The following is a 21,300-nucleotide window of genomic DNA, read 5'->3' as shown; positions in this document are numbered from 1 at the left end:
ATGGAAGGAAAGAATATAAGAAACAGTTCAATGGAAGGTGTGTCCTCCTGCCATATCCTTCATTCTTCCAGAGAAAGGAAGCTTGGGAACTCGAATAAGCAGCTGTTGAAATCCACCAGAAACACACATTTATTTTGTGTTTCACTCCACTGCTGGCAGCAGCAATTGCCTCCATTGTCATTCAATTATCCTGGAAAATGTCAATTTTGATTAAATCTCTTGTTGCATTCCACAAAGCTTTGCCCTCATCCCAGAACATTTATATAAGCTTCTGTGACGTTGCTGTTCCAGTCTGAATGTCACAGCACTCCCTCCCTAATCTGACATGCTCTGTGGCCTGGCACATCCCCATTGTGCTGGTTTTGGCTGGGGTAGAGTTAACTTTCTTCACAGTGGCTGATGCGGGGCTGTGTTTTGGATTTGTGCTGAATACAGGGTTGATGACACAGAAATGCTTTTGCTGTTGATGAACAGGGCTTGCACAGAGCCAAGGCCTTTTTTGCTTTCCTACTGCCACTTTGGTGGGGAGACTGGATTAGGGTGGCATGGAAGGCTGGGAGAAGACACAGCTGGGACAGGTGATCCCAACTGACCAAAGGGATATTCCAGACCAAATGACATCATGTTCAGTATATAAAGTGGGGGGAAGAAGGAGGAAGGGGGGGACATTTAGAGTGGTGGTGTTTGTCTTCCCAAGTCACTGTCATGTGTGATGAGGCCCTGCACTCCTGGAGGTGGATGAACACCTGCCTGCCTGTGGGAAGCAGTCAATTAATTCCTTTATTTGCTTGTGTCTATGGCTTTTGTTCTCCCTATTAAATTGTTCTTATCTCACCTTACAAGTTTTACTTTGACTACCCTTTCCATTTCACTGTGTTGAGGGGAGAGCAGGAGATTGAAAAAGCAGTTGTGTGATGCTTCATTTCCTTCATTTTAAGCTGGGCTTAAACCGCAACAAACTTCCAGCAGGACTTTCAGGGCTAGTCACACATCCTTGTAACTAGCACAAGAAAATCTTGTCAGTACTTCTTCTATCACTACCTTAGGTCAAAACTATCTTATTAGGAGGACTTTGAACCAAATAGGCTGTCCATTTTTTTTAGCAGGAACTTCTCTGAAACAAGGCAGATGTATATGAACACACGTGCATCACATACCCTGTAGTTCTCCCTCTGCTGAATGGGAAAGACAAACAGCAGATTTGGTAATAAAAGTCAATTCTCTACTCCAGAGGCAGGAGGAATTCAGTGAAGATGCCACAGATGCAGTTAGGAAGAAGATGATCTATTTAGGTATGTCTGGGGAACCATCTAACCAGTGCACAACTAAAATGAAATTTATTACACTCAACCTTCTTCAAAGTAATGTTTTTACTTTGGCATGAGGAAAACAACACACAGGACTACATTCCTCTGTTTTGTTCTGATTCATCCATACTCAATCACCCTGCAGCCTTTTTGATAAAGGTGTCATCACTGCATGGAATGGATATTTCACAGGAGCTGTAACTCTCAGTGGGTTCTGTGGCCCCAAGGCCTCTTCAGGGAGCAATGCAAAAGGTCAGAAGAATTGAGAAACCTTTAAAAAATCTATAAAGAAGACCTTTAACGAAATAGCTCATATCAGGAGTGGATTAAAAATGTCAGTGGCCCAGATGCTGGAACAGGAGCTGGGCCAAATTACTGAAATTTGAAAACTGGTCTAGATAGGAGTGGGAAGACAGACTGGATTTCCCAAGGTCCATGTAGGCCCCTTCTAGTCCTGGACTCATCTGAACATGTATGTGGTCTGCAATTTGAGCCCCTTTTGGAAATGCTGAACTTACTCCTGGAAAGTAATAGCAGTCTGTGCAAGAAGTGTTCAGCTAAACTCTACCTTGAAAGTATCTGGGGAAGGAAGAGTGTGCACTGAGAACAAGAATTCTTTCCATGAAGTTTCCTAGAATCTCTACAGGGCAGAGCTGGGAGGGGATGGGAACACTAACCAAGTAGAACAAGATTATAGATCAGTTATCAGACTGGCAAAGAAATCTTTCCTTCTTTGGACAGATTGTTTGCTGAGGATCATTAAACGTTTAGGAATTTTTTTTTTCTCTTTCTTCCCTTAACTTTTTTTGGTTGCAATTCCTTTCAGACCTAGTGTTATAAATATGAAACACCATTATGACAAAATAATATCCCATTTGTTTTCTAAAGCCAATCTTTCAGTTCTGATTAGAGAGAAGAGGTGTTGGAATTTAATATATTCAGTAGCTCTGAGAGCAGACTGCTCTGTAGAGGCATTTCAAGGTCTCAGTAAACAAACAGAAATGTAAACAGTGCTCCTGCTGTTTAAACTTGAAGCTAGCCTTATATTTCCAGTCAAGGATGTCCTCAGGCTTAGCAGAGGAAGGAAAAAGAGAGAGGGACCCATCTCTTCTCCAGTGAAATCTTTCCAAATTTTAGAGCTAGGTTCAATGTGATAAGGGCATTTATGTGTCCATTTTGATTTTGGTGATTACCAAATGGTCAAAATAGAACCATCATTTCCACCACCAACCTCATGATGAGTTCTATATTCAGTGTCAGTAATGATTAAGTTGTTTTTGGTTGTGAATGTAATTTTTTCTTATGCAATTGCTACAGCAAGAAAATCCCCAGAAGGAACAAACTTGAAATGGGGTAGGATTATTTCTATCAGTACAAAGTATAGTCATACTGAAAAGGATATTTCTGTATCTCCATAAACAAAGTGATAGCATTGTGCTGATTTGGAGAAGGGTTTAAGTTGTATAAATATGAGAGTGTGACCCAAGTGAGTGAGGCAATAGAAAGAGGTGTTGGATGACATGGGAAAAATGGGAAAATGTAAAATCACTACTGTCTTGAATGTAAAGAAAAGCTTGTATGAAAGTTAAAGAATTACAGACATCAAGATGCAGAAGAAAGAAGAGCTGATTGGAAAATCAGTTTTTACTCATATATTTTCTGGTAGAGAATGAACAAACCTTGAATAAGGATCATTGTTTGAGACTTTAACTGAAAAAAAAAAAAAATGAACCACCTACCACATTTTAAAAAATGCTGGCTGTCACTATTAACAAACAATAAATGAAAATTGAACTAATATATCTCTGTGCCCTGTCTCTACTTTTGATGAGAAATGAACTTTTTAACAGAAATGCATGTGCTAATAGAAAAAGCCAAGGCAGGGGGACAGACCACAATGAATAAAAAATTTCAGACACTTCAGGTTTTCCTTACTGCTATGCTTCCTGAGGCTGGACTAGTTGCTTCTTAGTCTTTCTTGAGATCCAGATCCAGAGCACAGTCTGGGCATTAGCAAACAGCCCTAAGGATCTTTTCTGTGCTCCTGCACTGGGTGTGCACAGCACTTACACTCTAACAGGAGCTGTGCAGGCCCTCAGGAGCTTCAGAGACCCTCTGAAACCCACAGCACAGACAAAGGTGCCTCAAAGCTGAGCTGTACCTATGCCTGGCAAAGATATGACTCCAGCAGTTCCCAGTGATGATGCTGGTACAGAAGGAGGACATCTTCCCATTGCAAACCCTTCTCTTAAGCTGAGTGCTTTCTAGTAAGGCTCTAGTGAGAATATGAGTTAGTTCCTGACCAACTAACACCCAGAAACAGGGTTTCTTTTCCAGTTCTCTACATTTTCTTACTACTGAAGTGAGATAAGAGCCTCCAGAAGTGATTTGCTGCATCTGTGAACAAGTTTTTAAGACAAGCAGTAAGAAAGTCCCTTTAAGGAGCTTCAACATAGTTTGTACTACATGTTTGCACAGCAAAATCCTGCTAAAGTAAACCCCACCTGTATTGCTGGCTAACTCCTGGTGTTGCACTCCTTGGATTTACTAAGTCTGTGTGTTGCACGCTATGTTCAAAATTAGAAAAACGCTCTTCATACAGAGCAACAGGCTCCCCAGGGAAGTAGCCACAGCATCAAGCCTCACAGAGTTCAAGAAGCATTGAGACAATATTGTCAGGCACATGGTGTGATTCTTGGGGTTGCCCTGTGCAGCTGGACTCAAGGATCCTTGTGGGTCCCTTCCAAGTCACTGTATTCTGGGATTGACACAGTTCCCAACCCTCAGGAGCCCAGAGCATCCTTCCCCAGCTTTGAGCTCCACCACACACCTATGCAATAGACACAGCCTTTTGGTGGTCTCTGCAGATAAGGTGTCATCCCTGTCCCCTCATGTTGTGGAGCCTTGTTCATGCATGTAGGTTGGATTTGCAAATGTTCACGTTTCTCTGCTGACTTCCAGAATCAGAAAAAACTCTGGGTTTTTTTGTAAAGAAGCAGGTTAAGTGTTACACTTGCTATACCCAACTGGTGCATGCCATATTCCTGCTCCTTCTCTGCTTCCAAGTGACCCACCAATCTGTAAGAGCCAGGTCTGAAATGCATCCTTACCAGCTGTGACCTCCCTCAGAAAGTTGGAAATCACTCCCCAATGTCAAGAGCAAGAAGACAGGCTGCAGCTTTGAAGCAAGCCCCTGTTTGCATAGCAAGAATAACCAGTTTCCTGCTATGTCAATAGGAGGCAGAGACTTCTGTTGTTCAGTGAAAAGCAAAAATAAAAGAGGGTATTGCTTGGATGTGACCAGGTCATAAACATCCTTCAAGGCCTGCTGGTGAGCTGGGTAGAGCCAATGGGAAGAAACAGCCCCCCATGCTCTCCTTTCTCCCAGCACATCTGTGCCCAGCAGGTGCATGAAGCAAGAGAAGGCACTGGGCCCTAATTTTCCTCTCACAGCAACTTTACAGGATGATGAACTTATTCTTGGTTGCAGTACTGGTCCTGTGCCTTGTGACTGAGTAGTGCTTTGTAAGGATTATTTTTTTTTATCACTTCATAGCTTATGGGGTGATTTCAGAGTGTTCTCATATATAGTGGCTGAAGTCTCATTATATATTTAAGTGCAATTACTGCCTTGTTTCCATTCTCACACAATATTTCTCCTCAGGACTTCATTTCCCACTTTCTGTTTTGTCATGTTTGCTGAGTGAAATCAGCAAAGAGGCTAGAATTGTTACTAGATGTACAGTAGTCCTTTGGAGCTTAAGATCTCTTTAAATTTAGCTTCACCCCTCCCAGGTGCAAAATTGCTTGTTCTCTTAGGTTTAATAGGACCCTGGGAGAATGGAGGGTAAAAAGAAACAAGCAGAAGAGGTGTAAGACGATAATGAGGGAAGTGGTGACACAAACTGATTGGCAAGTGAGAGTAGTTAAAACAAGATGAGGAAGACAGGCATACATACATACATACATACATACATACATACATATATATATATATACATATATATATATATATATATATGAAATAGAGCCAAATAGACTTATAGAATGATTTGGGTCGAAGGGACCTTAAAGATGCTCTAGTTGCAACGTCCATGCCACGGGGAAGGGACACCTTCCACTAGACCAGGTTTCTCAGAGCCCCATTCAACTTGGCCTTAAGCCCTTCCAGGGATGTATATTTACATGTTTCTTTCCAGGGAATTTTATGATTTCAAGACAAATCTTGTGGACCCTACATGTTAACATGCTTCTGAAAGACTGACACAGAAAGCAAATCAGTTTTGAAGTATTACAAATGTCACAGTACAGCAACCTGGTAAATTGACAAGATTGAGATAAACCCATTGTTTTTGCTTTAAGTTTCTGATTGTCTTGTATAAAACGTACCCTATTGTGAGAAATGGATTTGTAGAGAGTTAAACTTCAACCAATATATGGTCTTCAATATAACATGATTTTCTCTGGCCCACCTCAACCACCCCCAGAAGCAGGTTCCCAGCAATGCTTACCCCACAGGTAATTCCATGCCTCTTTGAAATTAAAAGGTTGCTATAACAACATGATTCATTTGTTTCCATATAATTTTCCTTTGCTTATTTCTCATAATCCCTTTTTAAAATATCAGTTGCCATAACAACAGAACATAGTATCTTAAGTGCACATTTCATGTATATTTATACAGTATAATTAAAGGTATGGGATTGGGTCAAGCTTTGGGTTGGTTTAATTCAAATCTCTTCCATGAAACGTACCAACATTCTCACTAGAGGTAAGAGTAAATTCAGGTAGACCCAGCTTTGCATTGACACTGCCTCTTGCAGCTGTAAATATACTTAATTTTGCAATGCCTCCATTGTTAATTAACTGTTGATGAGTCTTCTAAGTTATAAGCTATCAATATGGCTCACTCTTTGAGTCTTTTTCTAAGCAGTGATTTCTACTAATTGTAGTTGTGTTTCTGTTCTTATTAGCTATTTCCTGAGTAACGCAGGGAGCTGAAACAACCAGCCTGCTATCTCACTTTTTGAAGGAGTCTGACAGGCAAGTTCTGGCTCTGCACCCAGGTTTTTTCATCACTATAGTGGTATGACCCAAAATCACCTTGGAAAGAGAAGGATGTCTCCTCATGCAGATGGAGCTGTGTCCCTGAATCTTCCTTCTAAACAGGAATATTCAGAGAAAGAGGTCATGACAAACTGGAACAGAGCAGCCAGCTCCCACATGCTGCTGTGCTGGCTGTAAAGTGCTGTGAGTGAGAGCAGCTCCAAGTTGCTTTATTCATGTATTTGTCAGTGGGGTGAGCACCACCTTCCATGGGGACACAGCCATATCCAGTCTGTTCCTTTTGGAGCTTGTGAATTCCCCAAGAACACATTACAGGGCTCACTCACCTAGAAGAGGACTCGGAGAGGGATAGCACAGGAGGAAGCAAGGAAGACATTGTGATAACTGCATCTTTCATTATAACTGTGGGGACAATTACTATAAAAAAGGAGAGATTTCTGGTTTATGGCCAATATCAGTACTTTTTCATGGAGAATATTGTGTGATCTGAAGTGCCTTGAGTTAAGATACAGGGCAAAAGCTGTATGAAAAATGAGTTATGGAAATGATCTCTCTGACCTCCATGCTAACTGTTAGTATGAGCATAAAAATAATCATTGAGGAGAGGAATGGTAAAAGATAGAAGTACTGATACTTTCAATTTTAGTCTTTTAACATTTTAACATTGACACAGAGTCATAAGTGCAAATTACTGCAATCACTGCTCTGAGTGACTAGGTCAGGTTGATGTCACACTATTCACACATACTTCTTTAGAGAGAGCTCTGCTCTGGATACCACCGATTATAAGGCACTCCAGGCTATCAGCTCTCTGCATGACTATCAGAGAGATCCAGAGTCCCTGCAAAATCCCAGCTGGAGCATTCTGTGATTATCAGAATGCAAAGGATAGGTCTTTATTATTTCTATTCTGCTCTTTTTCAATAAGACAGTAGGGCTTTGCCTGAGGTAAGCCAGGACTTCTACCAGCCCTTCAACCCCTGCTTCAACAGTTTTCAGCACTCCCCTTGACACCTGCAGGCTTTCCAGGCAGCTGCAGTTCCAGCTGTTTAGCAATGGGAGCAGATGAGGCACAGCTACCCTCAGGAGCACCCTTGGTCTCTTCGCTCAACCATGGCATTCTACCGCAGGGTCATGGAATGGGACATCTTGAGCATGCTTGGATGAAACCCACCATTAACCCCAAATACCACCCATGGGGTGTCTCTAGATAAAATGGGGCCATAAAACAACTCAGTCTTAACATGGACAGCACTCAGAGAAGTAGGCTCATCCCCTACAGGCCTGTAAATTTATAGGGATTTTTCAGATACTTACTTAGTACTTATTTAGCTTCTACTAGACCATCCAAAAATGTAGGCACACCTGTGTCCTTGTCAAACTCATATTAGTCACACGATACTCAGCTTGTAATGCTTTAGCAGGTACATCAATTCTTCAGACTACACTACGGGGTTGGGGTATCCTTGCATCCACATTGAGGTTGGTATTAGAGGATTACTGAGAAAACAAAGCATTCCCACCTCACTTCCCCGAGCTGTTGGCAAGAACTCTTTCAGTAGCAGATTCCCTAACAAGACAGATGGATCTGTCCATTAACATGATGGTTACAGATCTGTGACTTCTTATTAATAATCTAAAAAAATTGTGTAATATCCTCTCCTTCTCCCCCACACTCAGATTGCCAGGACCAAGTGCTCTTTCATCACTGTAGTTAGTACTTCTGCATCTGTCAAGCTGAGCTTGATCCTGGAGGTCATTAGCAAAGGGAAGCAGCTGTGTAATCAGGTTGTGCCTTAATGATCTATGGCCATATGTGACTATTAAATGGTTGTAGGCATGCACCAGACAAATGAGGAGTTCAAAGATTTTCAGGGGGAGAGAGAGTGCAGTGTGTGATAGTCCAAATCCCTGTTGGGGTGCGGCAGGACCGTGTGGCTGCAGAGATACAGTGCAGTGTCCTGTTCACTGCAAACTGCTTGGCCAAATGTGCTTCATTCTGACCACGTGCATTTTGAGTATTTGTCAGCCTTTGTCATAAGGCCATCTCTGCACTTTGAGTATAATCCATGTCCAGCATGAGCAGCCTGCTCTTAAAGAGAAGGGGAGCCAGGAATAGTGAGAGCAGGGCAGAAGGGACAATGGCCTCACAGCAAGATCACAGTCCCCCAGTAGTGAAGCAAAGCAAGCAGAGCAAGTCTGGTGAGGGTAACCAGGATCATCCTCCGGCTCAGCAATCATAGTGACAAGGAATGTCCAAAGTGAAAGCAAGAAGATAATTCAGCACAGCAAGGTCAGGATTAGCAAGATAAAAAGATCTGTAAGTGTACTTACAGTAAGGCTATGGAAAGAACAAGTGCAACAATTTAGATATGAATATTAGTCTAAAAGCAAATGAAATAGCAGGGCTTCTACTTGTTGTCACAGCTACTCAAGATTAAGATGCTTTTCCTGCTTTGGAAATGCTGGTCTTTATCAGTGACTTTTTGTCCTGCTGCAGAAATGTTCCCTAAAAAAGTCAAGAACCATTTGTCTGACAACGCTGATTGTTAGCCCTTAGGTAGAAAGGAAAGAAGTGAAATCTATGTAATGAGAAGAACTTCAGTGATGGGAGTGGCAGCCTGAAATTACTTTTGTTTCTGACACCAAGAGAAAAAAGCAAGTTCTCCTGGAATCGACTGTAAATCAGTTCCAGGGAAGTTGGCATGTTGCTATGGTAGACACCTGGGATATGTGTCAGCCTCAAGGTCATTGAAAAGATGAGCCACTGTGTTTGCACTTTGGATGCAGCTGGAGGTGAATCCTCCTGCTTCTCATGAGCATGTGCTGGAACTTAAACACTCTTTCTTCATAAGCAAGTATCTCCTTCGTGTAGAGGCACCTATTTCAGCAGCACAGCTGAGCACCTGGTTACTTTTTTAAAAGATTGTAGCCCTGTGAAAGAAGACCATAAGAAACAAACATGCAACAAATCTGGGAAATGTTTAACATCTATAAAACTGATTAAATAAGTGAAGACAGACATTTCATCCTGATTCTGTGAGTTGATTAGTCATGCTGGGAAATGCAACCGCTGTTTCTTAGGATTTGGTTTGTGGCAAGAAAGTTAAGGTACAGAGAAACTGTTTATTCATGTGTTTGGTCTTCATATATGTGGTCTATTTTTCTAGCCAAAGAACTTCAGGTATATACATGTCCACATGCATATGTACACATATCTATTTATCTATCTCACATAGCTAAGGAGATCACAGTGTTACTGAATTTGAAGGTGCTTCAGAAGGTCATCTGTTCCACCCTTTTAGTAGGGTCAGCACTGAATTGAGACCAGGGTGTAATATATCCTCAGCTTTCCATTCAGAAGACAGAAAAAGGAAGCTCATGTGCCAGCTCTTTAAACTTTGCATTTCCAGCAACTATTTGTTCAATGTGACTCCTTGGTCACCTGTAGAGTCCCAAACAAACAACAGAGTAGCTACTCTTCAGAAAAGCGAAGTTAAACTCTCCTCAGCAGCAGCAGAGCCATCCCTGAATTATGCTGGGGGTTGTAGAAGTGTTACTTGTCATTCAGCTTCTCTTCTCCTTTCTCAGCTTGTGCAAGGAAGGGGAAGCGAAGGGGGAAGGAAGGTGCTGGGCTGTGCATTAAAGCAGATGAGATGAAAATGACCTTGTCATCATCTGAATTCTGCTTTGAGCAGTGCTCTGTATCCCTTAGAGGTGGATTAGGTTTCCACTGACAGGCTCTGGGAGATAGGATTTCCATTAGAATTAGGGAAGAATATCTATTAGATAGATACAGCTCCTTATCTACACCTTGTCTCCTTCTCAAACTGTCTGTGTGCTATCTCTCATTCTCCTTGCCTGCTCTCACAGTTCCTCTGCTCATCAGATTTGTCTTGCTCTCTTCACCTCTCCCTGGGCTCTTCCTACAAAGATAAAATAGTTCCTTTTGCCAGACATGTTGTGCCATTGCTTGTCCTTCACTTTCTGTCTTTGTCTTCCAAACCAGGGACTTCTGCTGCAAAATGACTGGACCAAGCCACATGCAGATTGTGCAAACCCACAACATGTCTCTGCTTCCAGGAGACACAGAGGGAACTGCTGAGGAAACTTCTTGTCCTGAAATCATCCCAGCTTTTTACCCAGCACCATTAAAACTTCTTCAAATTAGGCCAACAGGCAAATGTAGGTTTGTACTCTGATATCACACAGGGGTCCCAGCCTTGTTATACAAGGTCATCTACTAGTGCTTAAGCAGAAGGGGGCCTGAATCCTGAAGCCTTTTGCACTCTAGTTGAGAGCTGTACTGGAATAACAGAAGTGGCCACAAGGACATATATAGCCATCACTCAACACTGTGCTCTTATTCCTGCAGTCCCTGTTGGACTCTTCACTAGGAATGTTTCTTGTGCATTGAATACTTCTTCCAAGTCAGAGAATTCTGTTGCCTAGGAAAAAATTATTTTACAACAATACCCATAGCTAAACCTGAATGATTAAACCTTCAAAATTTCATGTAAAACAAGACGTACTATTTTGACTTTACAGAAAGCCAAGAACCAGTGAAAATTAAACCACTCTAGTCCTGACTTTTGTAATAAGACACTAAATGCCAAATAAAAAACAAAATCAAATGGAAAATTTTAATGTTCACTCAGGAAAGAGCCAGGGGAACATTTGTCATACTTAAAAAATAAACTCTCCTCTAAATTGACCCATTTGGGTAGAATCACAGAATCCAGAATATTTGCCATCAATACCACTTGAAATGTTTCTTGTGAGCAGGTTGATGTCTGCATTCATGTTCCTATGGAAGTCAAAGTACATTGTGAGTAACTGTGAATTTACACAGCACCAAATACCAGTTTGCACTTTGATCTCTTACGTCCACATGACCCTTCAAAATATCTGCTAGCTATGCTCGATAGAGCAGTGGGCTACAGAATAGCAAATACCATCAGCATTGTTTCAAAACACAACATTTTCTGAAGTCTTCCTACTGGGATTGGCAACCCTAAACATAGCAATGTTTTATAATAAATATCCACTCATGGATATTCATGCGTGGTAATTCTGACAAGCTGGACAATTGTTTTGCATTTGTGTTCTTCAGCCACTGGCAAAATAATGTCTACCCTACCTCACATCCATATGTTTTCATGACTAAGATTAATTCCTGCACGGCTCTCACAGTCCCTCAACTCTCATTCTGCACTGATCTTCCAGAGTTGCTGACTTTTGAGAACCGGGAACTCCTTGAAGAAGAAAAAAAAACAACAAACAAACAAACAAAAACAAAAACCAAACCAAAACAAAAAACCACAGCAACAACAAAAAAAACCCAAAATTTATTTTGAAGCAGTATCAATGATGCAAAACGCTGGAAACTTGAAAGCAAAAATACTTTCACATGAGACAGAACATTCAGATAATTTTGTGGTAAAAGAGGATGTTGCATTAAACACATAATTGGAACCTCCTTTCTAAATACAATCCATATCACACTGCTTTCTCATTTGCACTGCAGCATTCATTAGAGTTTTCAGCTGGGAAAGGTTTCTAGTTTCTCTCTTCATTATATGTCATTTATGATTCCTCTCTTTGTTTTTCCAAAGCAAGCAAGGATTTGGTACCATGGCTTTGTTATCATGGGTTTTTTAATTTGCTTTCATCCCCTGGGAACCTTTTCTGTCAATAAAATACAATTATGAATGCCTGCCTGCCCTGCTTTGCAAAGGGAAACTAGCAATACCTGTGGGTGAACATATCATGTTCATAACAAGAACTGGTCTCATCAGCTGCATGGATTGAAGCAAATGCTGCAGATAAAAAATATCCTCCAGCTCATTCATGATGAGTCAATGTAGACCTAAGTTGCAAGTATAGGTATCTTAGGATGCTTGTTTTAACTGAAATGTTAGTTCCCCACCCTCTTCCCCACAAAGTCCTACTGGTACCACAAGCTAATATCTTATTTCAGAGAGGAAGAGTTCTAATACTGTTTTAAATACAATATTACCTTTCTTTAAAATGCATCAGATAAAATAGATAATTGAGCCATTATACAAACACCAGAGAGAGAATCTTAATACTCACAGGCAAACCTTACAAATGAAGCAGAAGACTTAATCGCAGCATGCTGTCTTCTGGTGCATTGATTTATTTTTATGCTCAGAGAAGCAGGAAACTCCGTTGTGCCTCTTGGCCATTTTTGGCTATTTCTGTTGTCTTGCAATCAAAGGGATGGAATATTTGCTTAAAGCCATGCAACGGAACAAGGAATGTAAGAACAAACAGGGTTTTCAGGATTTTAGTAAGCAACCCTAACTGAAAGGACATATCTGAAGTACTTCGTACTTTGCAGTATCTCAAGGGCTGATGAGTCTCCCTGACAAGAGATTCCTTATGCACAGAAGAGCCACACAGTAGAGATCAACTTTCATTTTCTTCTGCCACCTCCGAAGCCATGTAATGGCAGAACTACCTGTTGCATTTGAGATACTTTTAACTTGCTGAACTTTTATTTCAGATGCAATTGACTATCAAAGTTCCCTGAGGCTGTGAAACACAGTATGGTATAATCCTTGTTCCAGGGTCAGGGGAGAAGGGTGTAACCAGTCCTTTTGACAGCCTTAGGAAATGCCAGGCATAACAGAGTCTGGCTCAGTTAGTTAATTAAAGCACCAGTCTCTAAACTGTATTCTTATCCTGCAGAATTTCCCCAGAATTTAAAGTATGACACAGTGGGCAAAAGCCCACTGGTTCTGCAAGAGTGGGTCTGTCACTGGTGAGATGGAAGTGCTTGGCCAAAAAAATATTTAGCAATGTTATCTTAGTAGATTTACAGCCCTACATTATGACCTCATCTACAGTTTAAAATAGATACTAAAGCAACACCAGGAACATCTCTTTTCCCAAAGAGAGATGTAAACAGAAGGACAAGATAAGTGCATACTGTATCAGAGTGAAAGGGAACTGGCAAGCATAACCTGGCCCTATGGACAATCTCTGGCGTTGCTGATATTTTAGAGAAGATTTAATCACTTGCCTGGGAAAAACATTTTTGAGAGTTATTAATTTGGAGTCTTGGGTAGAAGTTCTTTAACATGTAGGATTGCCCTGAAAATGCAGAGCTGCTTTCCTTAGAATATGCCAGGAAGATAAGGAAAATACAAATATTTTGTCCCCACCCACTACCTGCAGGTTTTAGTTGTTGTGAATAGAATGCAGCATCAGAGAACCATAATTTTGCCAAATGTTTTATGTACACAAGATCCCCAGTCCATAGAGAGGTAACCATTGGACCTGTACCTTTCTATTTCTATGTGTCTCAGGAAAATGCTTATGAGAGCTTACAGTTTCCATCATTATTAAAGGTTAATAATGTAGTGATATTCTTCTCTCAGTCTTTGTAAATCATGGTTCAGATATCTGTGCCTTTCTTGCAGAGGAAAAACAACTATAAATTTGGTTTAATCAGTGAGACAACTTCAGCTTATGGCTTGTTGCCTTACAGTAACAGCTCAAAGCAGCCAGAGGACACTAGAGAATCTGGCCTTATATATCAACTGAGAAGGATGATTTAAACTCTGAAGCTAGCACAATCACCAGGGCTATTAGATCAATCTCTGGTACCCTAAGGTTAAAGAAATTACTCTTTCAGATTCTGTCCCTCCAGGTCTCCTTGAGACCAAGGCCCTCCTTTCTGCTATGAGAGTTGGACAGCTCTTGTGCTAGTGTCAGATGGAGATTCAATACAGAAAGCTCTGAGGGCTCTGAATTCCCATTAATGGCTTGTAAAAATGTACAGTAATATGTGCACAGAATTAGCTCAGCAAAGCCCACATTATGTTCTCAAAATATAGATTAATTTCTTTATTTTTCAAGAGCCAAACAGAAGTGTGTGAAATAATGATTTGTTTTTAAAAAGCAGTTTTGCTCAGTTTAATTCAATTCAATCAACCTGGTCTAAAACAGAGTCCTTTGTGTGGAAGCCTAATGCAATGTTTTATCTGTTACAGTACTGCAGACTGGAGTTTACATTCTGGGATCTGCTTGCTGCCTTCTTTGCGCATCCTGACCCAGGGCATCTTTCACATGAGCATCACATTAGTATAAATCAGCCCCAGGCTTAGTTATGTTCCATCTAATTATACTAAATTAGGGCATGCTTCTTATGGAAAATTGCATTCTCCCTGTCTTCTTCCTTAACATCACCCTTAATGTTCCCAAATGCCCCCTAAGTTAAGGAAGGTCTGGAGAAGGAGGAGTCAGGCCAGCTGTGCAGCAGCTGGTTCTTGCAGGATCTGTCCTCAGTGCCCAGGTTAGCAGCAATGAATATTCTGTGCTACAGCATCTGCACAGGACCCCAGAAATGTCACCAGGGATCCAAGAAAGTAAAAGACTGAGATTCAAATGACCCCTCCTCAAAGGGTTCAGATTTCTGAATCAGCCAGGTTCTTCTGCCTGCCATTTTGTCTGAATTGCATAAACTGATCATTTCCTCATAGAAGTAAAACTTTAAAAAGTAACTCCATTCTACACAGTTCAGATCATTTTGAGCATCAAAGTTTGAAGTCTTAGGATTAAGTTTTCATTGAGATCACATGGTACTTTTGCAATTAAGGAAAAGTAAATCCTGTTTAATCCACCAGTAATTCCAATTCTTTCAAGAAGCTCTGTTGGTAAATTTCACCAATAAAAAATGCTGGCCCAGAATAAAACTGGACGTGCCAGAAGATATTTCACACTATTTTTGTGATGTTTGTTTATTTGCTTAAAATTAAGGAAACTGAAAAACATTTGCAGTGCTACATAATACGAATTCAGAGCTTTAATTTTTGTTTAGTCAAAGCTTTTCTTTATATCATCAGATGTCAGGCATCAGAAGGTTTCATTTCTGATGTTGAATATTTCTACATATTTAAAAATATTCAGCATCAGGCAATTCTCCCCATCTGCTTTGCTCTTGTGAAATCACACCTGGAGTTTTGCATCCAGGTCTAGGGTTCCCAACACTGGAAAGACATGGACCTGTTAGATCAAGTCCAGAGGAGACCACTAAGTTGATCAGAAGGCTGGAGCTCCTCTCCTGTGAAGGAGACATTGAGACAGCTGGGGCTGTTCAGCCTGGAGAAGGCAAGGCTACAGGGAGACATTATTACAGCTGTCAGTAACTAAAAGGGGCTTACATGAGAGCTGGAGAGGAGATAGGACAGGAGGTAAAGGCTTTGAATAGAAAGAGAAGAAATTTAGATAAGATTTCAGGAAAAAGAATATTCCCTGTGAGAGTAATGAAGCAGTTGAACAGGCTGCCCAGAGAGGTTGTGGATGCCTCATCTCTGGAAGTGTTCAAGGCCAGGCTGGATGGGGCTTTGAGCAACTTGGTCTAATGGTCTGCTGCCAGGACAGTAGGGTTGGAACTGGATGATCTTTAAGGTCCCTTCCAACATAAGCCATTCTGTGAATCTATGGCTGTAAAAGAAAATACCAAGCTTATAATCAATGTTTAAAATATAAAAATGAAATGCTGTAGAGCTATTTTATCATGATCACAGCTTAAATGTCTAACCCAAATAATAAGCAAATTATAAGTTGTTTCAAAATGAAGTATTGAAATATTACTGCATAAGTATTTTTAAATAGAATTTTTTTTACATTATGAAAATACCTTTTTTTGTCCTGTCTTTGTCTATTGTTCAAATGTTCAAATCTGCATTTTCTTATGAGAAAATGTTGGATTGCAAAATTTCTGCTCAGCTCTGTTGATTAGACTTTCATGTGCACAGTTCAGTTTTTGTCATTTGAAAATGAAGATGTTGACAGACCTCTGGTATTCAGTTTTATCTTGCTGGGGAAATTAAAGAAGGGTAATGAGTCAGGCAGGCAAGAGATGGAGGAATGAGAAAAAATTAAATATAACCCTACCAATTTAACTATATTTACAGTGTGGTTTAAGATTCTGGTTCAATAGAGAAAAGAGCAGGTATTTTAGGATTATGTGTCCTAATAAAAATATGAATTAATATTTCTACCAAGGCTGTGCTTTGCATTTCTCATTATTTTAATTTTGATCAAAGGAAAAACATAACTCTAGCACAGAGCAGGAATAAAAGCTCTCAGATTAAAGCATGTTCAAGTGAAATGCACTGGACATAGTATTAGTACTGAGCCTACCATGTGGCACTATTTCCATATTACACATCAGAACCTTTTGGAAATTTAGCCATCTTTTTGATATCTGTCCTTTAAGCAGCAGAGCAGGAAAATGTTACATTAACCAGCATTTGCAAAAGTGTGAAAGAATGCAGTGGCAGCTGGGGGCATTAGGCAATGGATATTGCTGACCTGTGCTGAATATAGTTGTAGAGAGGCAGCTATAGTGCATAGAAGCCCCCTGTGTAATCACTTCTGACATCAGTTAACTTTTCCATTATCATCACTGCCAAACATCCTTCCAGCCTCTTTCTTCTACACATAGAATTTCCTTTTGTTTCCAATCCACTGCAATTTTACGTTGTCCTGCTGCAAACAAATGTGAAATCAATTTTGTGTTTTTTCAGCTTGTACACTCCTTTTAGTCAGGCATCAGCAAAACTAACATCAATTCCAGGGTGGTTCAACCTTATTTAAAATATTCACCACTTAGAAATTGTAGTAGGCTCCGTAAAAGGGGTGAAGAAGGTAGCCTGAAGGTGGTAAATACATTGAAGCATCACCTGAATGCAGTAAAGTAGTACTATTAATATTTCAGAAGTCACTCCAGACCAGACCAGGAAAATTATTACAGAGAACATCAGACAGTTTCCAAGGTACCTCAAGTTGTTCTGTAAGACCTAAAATAGATAAAAATACAGAGTGAAGAATAGATATCTATGACAGTTACTGTCACCTGTACACCTTTTACCTGGTATTTATCCCTGGCTTTTAGGTGCTTTCCCAGACACCATCAGACGGATAATGGTGTGAGAAAAGACACAGAAAAGGGCTTCTTTCTAGTGACAACCAAAGTGCAGGGCATCTTTCAACTACCTTAAGACAAACCCCAGCCAGTCTAACTTAAACTTGGTTTATCAAGAAAGAAGAAAGAGGAGATGTCAGCATGGAAATGTTCTATGGGAAGTAACCAACTGTAGACATTTAAAGTGAGAAGGTCAGACTACTGAGGTAGACCCAGTTTGGTGGAGAGAAGAAAGATGACCAGCATCTTCCAAAAGAGAAGAATGTATTCTTGTAGGGGTTTGTTTGTGTTTTGGGGTTTTTTTTGTTTGGTTTTTTTTTTTTTTTTTCCTTTTTAAGCCATATTTGGCAGGGCATTAAGGCAGGTCCTTTGAGATCCATTAGTGAATTTTATCCTTCCTGTCACCGGGTTTTGATTTTACTTTACTTTAATTTTTAGAGATATAATTTCACCTCTGTTGATGTGGAGAAAACTGAGTGTTTCTTACTTCTAACCTTCTTACATACTCCCTTTGTCTCACCTTTTGTTTCTAAGACACACATACTACCCACCCTCACACAGACCTTTTTGATCTATTTTTGCTCTGCACTGACACCTCCTTCACACAGCATGCAGCACTGAGTTCCCCTGCTCAGCTTTGATTTCTAGCACTTTTCCATCTTCCTTCGTCTCCCCAAATCTGAAGACCCACTCCTGAGAAAACCACAGACTAGGATCTCCCAACCTGTTTTTTTTTTTCTGTATAAGAAGAAATCTTCTAGATGTGCCAAACAACACTTTCCTAACTGCTCTCTAGGTGAGGCAGCTACTGAATTCAGTTCCACTCTGAGGAGGCAGGTTTACATGGTTTTCAACTCCCCATTACCATTATTGTACTTTATGCTAAGCACATGCTATTGACATCATATCTGTCATGTTTACTATAGAAAAGTAGAAAAGAGAAAGCAGTCTTCTCTGATTTACAGGATATTGAATATACCTGAAATTTAATCAAGAACACATTTGTAATGAGGCTGAAAATGGCCTGTCAAATGCTAGCTGATGATTTCTTAATTAAAAACAACAATCAATCTTCTATATTAGAGGTAAGAATATTTTATTAAGGTATCAGTGTGGTACCACATAGAATACATAATGAAAAACAAAAGGAAGAAAGCTGAACACCTGCCCTACCCGCCCCCCCCCCCCCCAAAAAAAAAAAAAAAAAAGCAGAAAAATTCTCATATTAATTCTATTTTTAAAAACATGCACAAATACCAATCTAAAGTAATAAACCAGGTACGACCAGTACCTGGGAGGGACAACTCACTAAATTGCTGAAAAAACATTACCATTCCTGGTTTAATGTTTAATGCTAGAACTCAGCTCTTGTTTTTCATGCCTTGCTCTAGCAGTATGCCAGTTTAGTGGCAGCCCTCCTTTAACAGCTATCAACTTCGTTCTTTTAAAAGAAAAGGGTTCTTAGAATTTTCCCATAGACTGAAAAGTGAAGTCCAAGCTACTTAATGCAGGCAAGAAAAAAGACTCGGTATCTTGCACCAATCCTTCACATGCTGTCCATGGAACTGATCACAAATATTTATGTTGTGGTTTAACTCCAGTAGCCAACTAAGCCCCACAGCCCCTCTTACTCCTCTCTGTGGGATGGAGAAGAGAATCAGAAGGGCAAGAGTGTGAAAACTCATGGGTTGACATAAAGGCAGTTTAATAAATAAAGCAAAAGCTGCACATTAAATAAAGTAGAATTTGCTTATACGATTTGTTCACAATTTCTCCTCAGCTGGCAGGTGGAAGCCCACCCCGGGAAAGCAGGGCTCCATCACATGTAGGGGTGACTTGGGAAGAAAAGGTATAGAATCATGGAATATGCTGAGTTGGAAGGGACCCACAAGAATCATCAAAGCCTAACTTCTGGCCCTGCTGCCACTGAAAACATTCACCCTTCCTGCTTTTCCCCACAGCTTTTATTGCTGAGCAAAATGTCATGTGTCATAAGTTAACAAATCTCCATTTTTTCCATTGGGTTCAGCTGTCCCAGCTGTTTCTCCTCCCACCTTCCTGTGAATGCCCAGCCTCCTCCCTGGCAGGCCAGTGTGAGAAGCAGAAACAGCCATGATGCTTTAAAGGACTCTCCAGCAATAGCTAAAGCATTGAGGTGTTGTCAATGCTGTTTTCAGCACAAATCCAGAATACAGCACCACGCAAGCTACTAGGAAATTAACTCTCTCCAGGCAAAACCAGTATGATTAATTAGCTCTTCTCTTTGCACCCAATGGATCACTTTTCTACTTGTTTATCTTTCCCACAGATGTCTGCACAAAGCACACATATTTTCCCAAAGGAAAAATGCCTAGTTTTGACTATGCTTCCCATACAAATCTAATCTGGGCCCCAGTGGGGCTGTTCTGCTCACAAGCAAGACCACAATATACAGATAAGATTTGTCATACACAGCCAAATCGAGTTTACAGCTACCACGTAAGTCCCACAGGCATGGGCTGTGCATGTCAAAACCAGACTCTGAGCTCCCTGTCCCCTCAGCCATACTCCTGTACTGTTCACACGGGGTGGGGATTGCCACCTTCCAGTCTGAGCAGTCTTCTAGACTGTAGCACAGCCTGCAGGATCCAGCAATTTAGCAACTCTTTGAGATTATCCAGCACCAGATGCCTCCAAACACCGCACAAGAGCGAGTTTGAGGGCGTGCACACATTCTTACCTCTGAGTTCTGGCATCTTCAGAAATGAAAAGCGCTCACATTGTCCAAATGAAATCTGGGCTACACATCAGCCAGCTCTCCAAAAAAGGTGGTGGGGATGCTGGGACTCCAGGACATACCACAATTCCCATTTCCTGCAGAGCCTTCTCATTGCCTCTTCTGCTTTGGAGGTAGAGATCACCTTAGGTATAGCTAGGAGGTTTAAGGGAGCATTCCCCTTTACTTGGCAGTCCTGAGCCTGCATGTAGAGCATTCTGTCCAGTTCTGGATCCCTGTTGGAGAGAGAGTGCCAACCACATCAAGTTTGGCAGAGTGTTATGAAGATGTATAGATGGCTGGAGAACACAGTCTGTGAGGAAAGATGGATGTAGCTGCATTTCTTCATGCTGGAGAAGGGACGTTGGAAAGGGATTTAATATCTTCTGCTACAATTGAAAGTAAATTTATAGGGAAGATGGAGACCATCTCTGAGGTACAAAGCAAAAAAAAAAATCAATGATCAAAAGTCTCAGAAAAAGTAAATCTGACTGGATATAAGGGAAACAATCTTCACTGTTGAGAGTGGTTAAGCACTGGAACAGGGGAACAGAGAGGCTATGGATTCCCCATAAACAAACTGGAGAACTATGGACTGAGTTGATGAGAGGGTGGAAAACTTGCAGGGCTCCAACAGTGGAAATCCACAGTTAGAAGTCCAGCTGATAGTCTTATCAGTGGCATCCCGTAGGAACTAGTACTGGGGAAACATAATTTATTATGATTATTAACAACTAGAGTGATGAGAGACTGTTCACTCCTGGCAAGGCTGCAGATGATACCAAATCAGTGGGAGCAACTTTCATGAAAGAGAGTGAGACCACTACTCAGAGGGAAATAGACAGGCTGTAAAAATGGACTGACAGAACCATGAAATTCTAGAGAGGCAAATGCCACTTTCCCCATGAGGGGTGGAATAACTCCATGCAGCAGTGCAGGCCAGGGACTGAAGGGCTGGAAAGCAGCTTTGCATAAAAAGACACAGAGAACCGAACATGACTCCACAGTGTTTCCTTGTCGCAAAGGCAGCCAAATAAGCACTGGGAGGTTTTAGAAAAAGGGTAATCAGCAGGCAGAAGGGAAGTGATTATTCCATTCTGCCTGGCACTTCTGAGACTGCATGTCCCCAGTGCAAGAGCTGTTGACATATGGGAAAAATTCAAAATGTCACTAGTCAAGACATTTCCTCTGGGTTTTCTTAGCTTCTGCTG

General features: G+C 40.9%; 1 long non-coding RNA gene across 1 annotated transcript in view; it reads right to left on the bottom strand.

Moving 5' to 3' along the window:
- Positions 1-20,371, bottom strand: part of LOC110483838 (uncharacterized) — a 52,752-nt gene extending 32,381 nt beyond the window's left edge. The window contains exon 1 of the long non-coding RNA XR_002467636.2: positions 20,054-20,371. This is a non-coding gene — a long non-coding RNA (uncharacterized LOC110483838). The remainder of the gene's footprint in view (positions 1-20,053) is intronic.
- Between the last annotated feature and the right edge of the window lie 929 nt (positions 20,372-21,300).

Source organism: Lonchura striata, chromosome 5 (assembly GCF_046129695.1).
Source record: "Lonchura striata isolate bLonStr1 chromosome 5, bLonStr1.mat, whole genome shotgun sequence".
Taxonomy (NCBI): Eukaryota; Metazoa; Chordata; class Aves; order Passeriformes; family Estrildidae; genus Lonchura; species Lonchura striata.
This window is presented reverse-complemented; position numbering and strand designations above follow the sequence as displayed.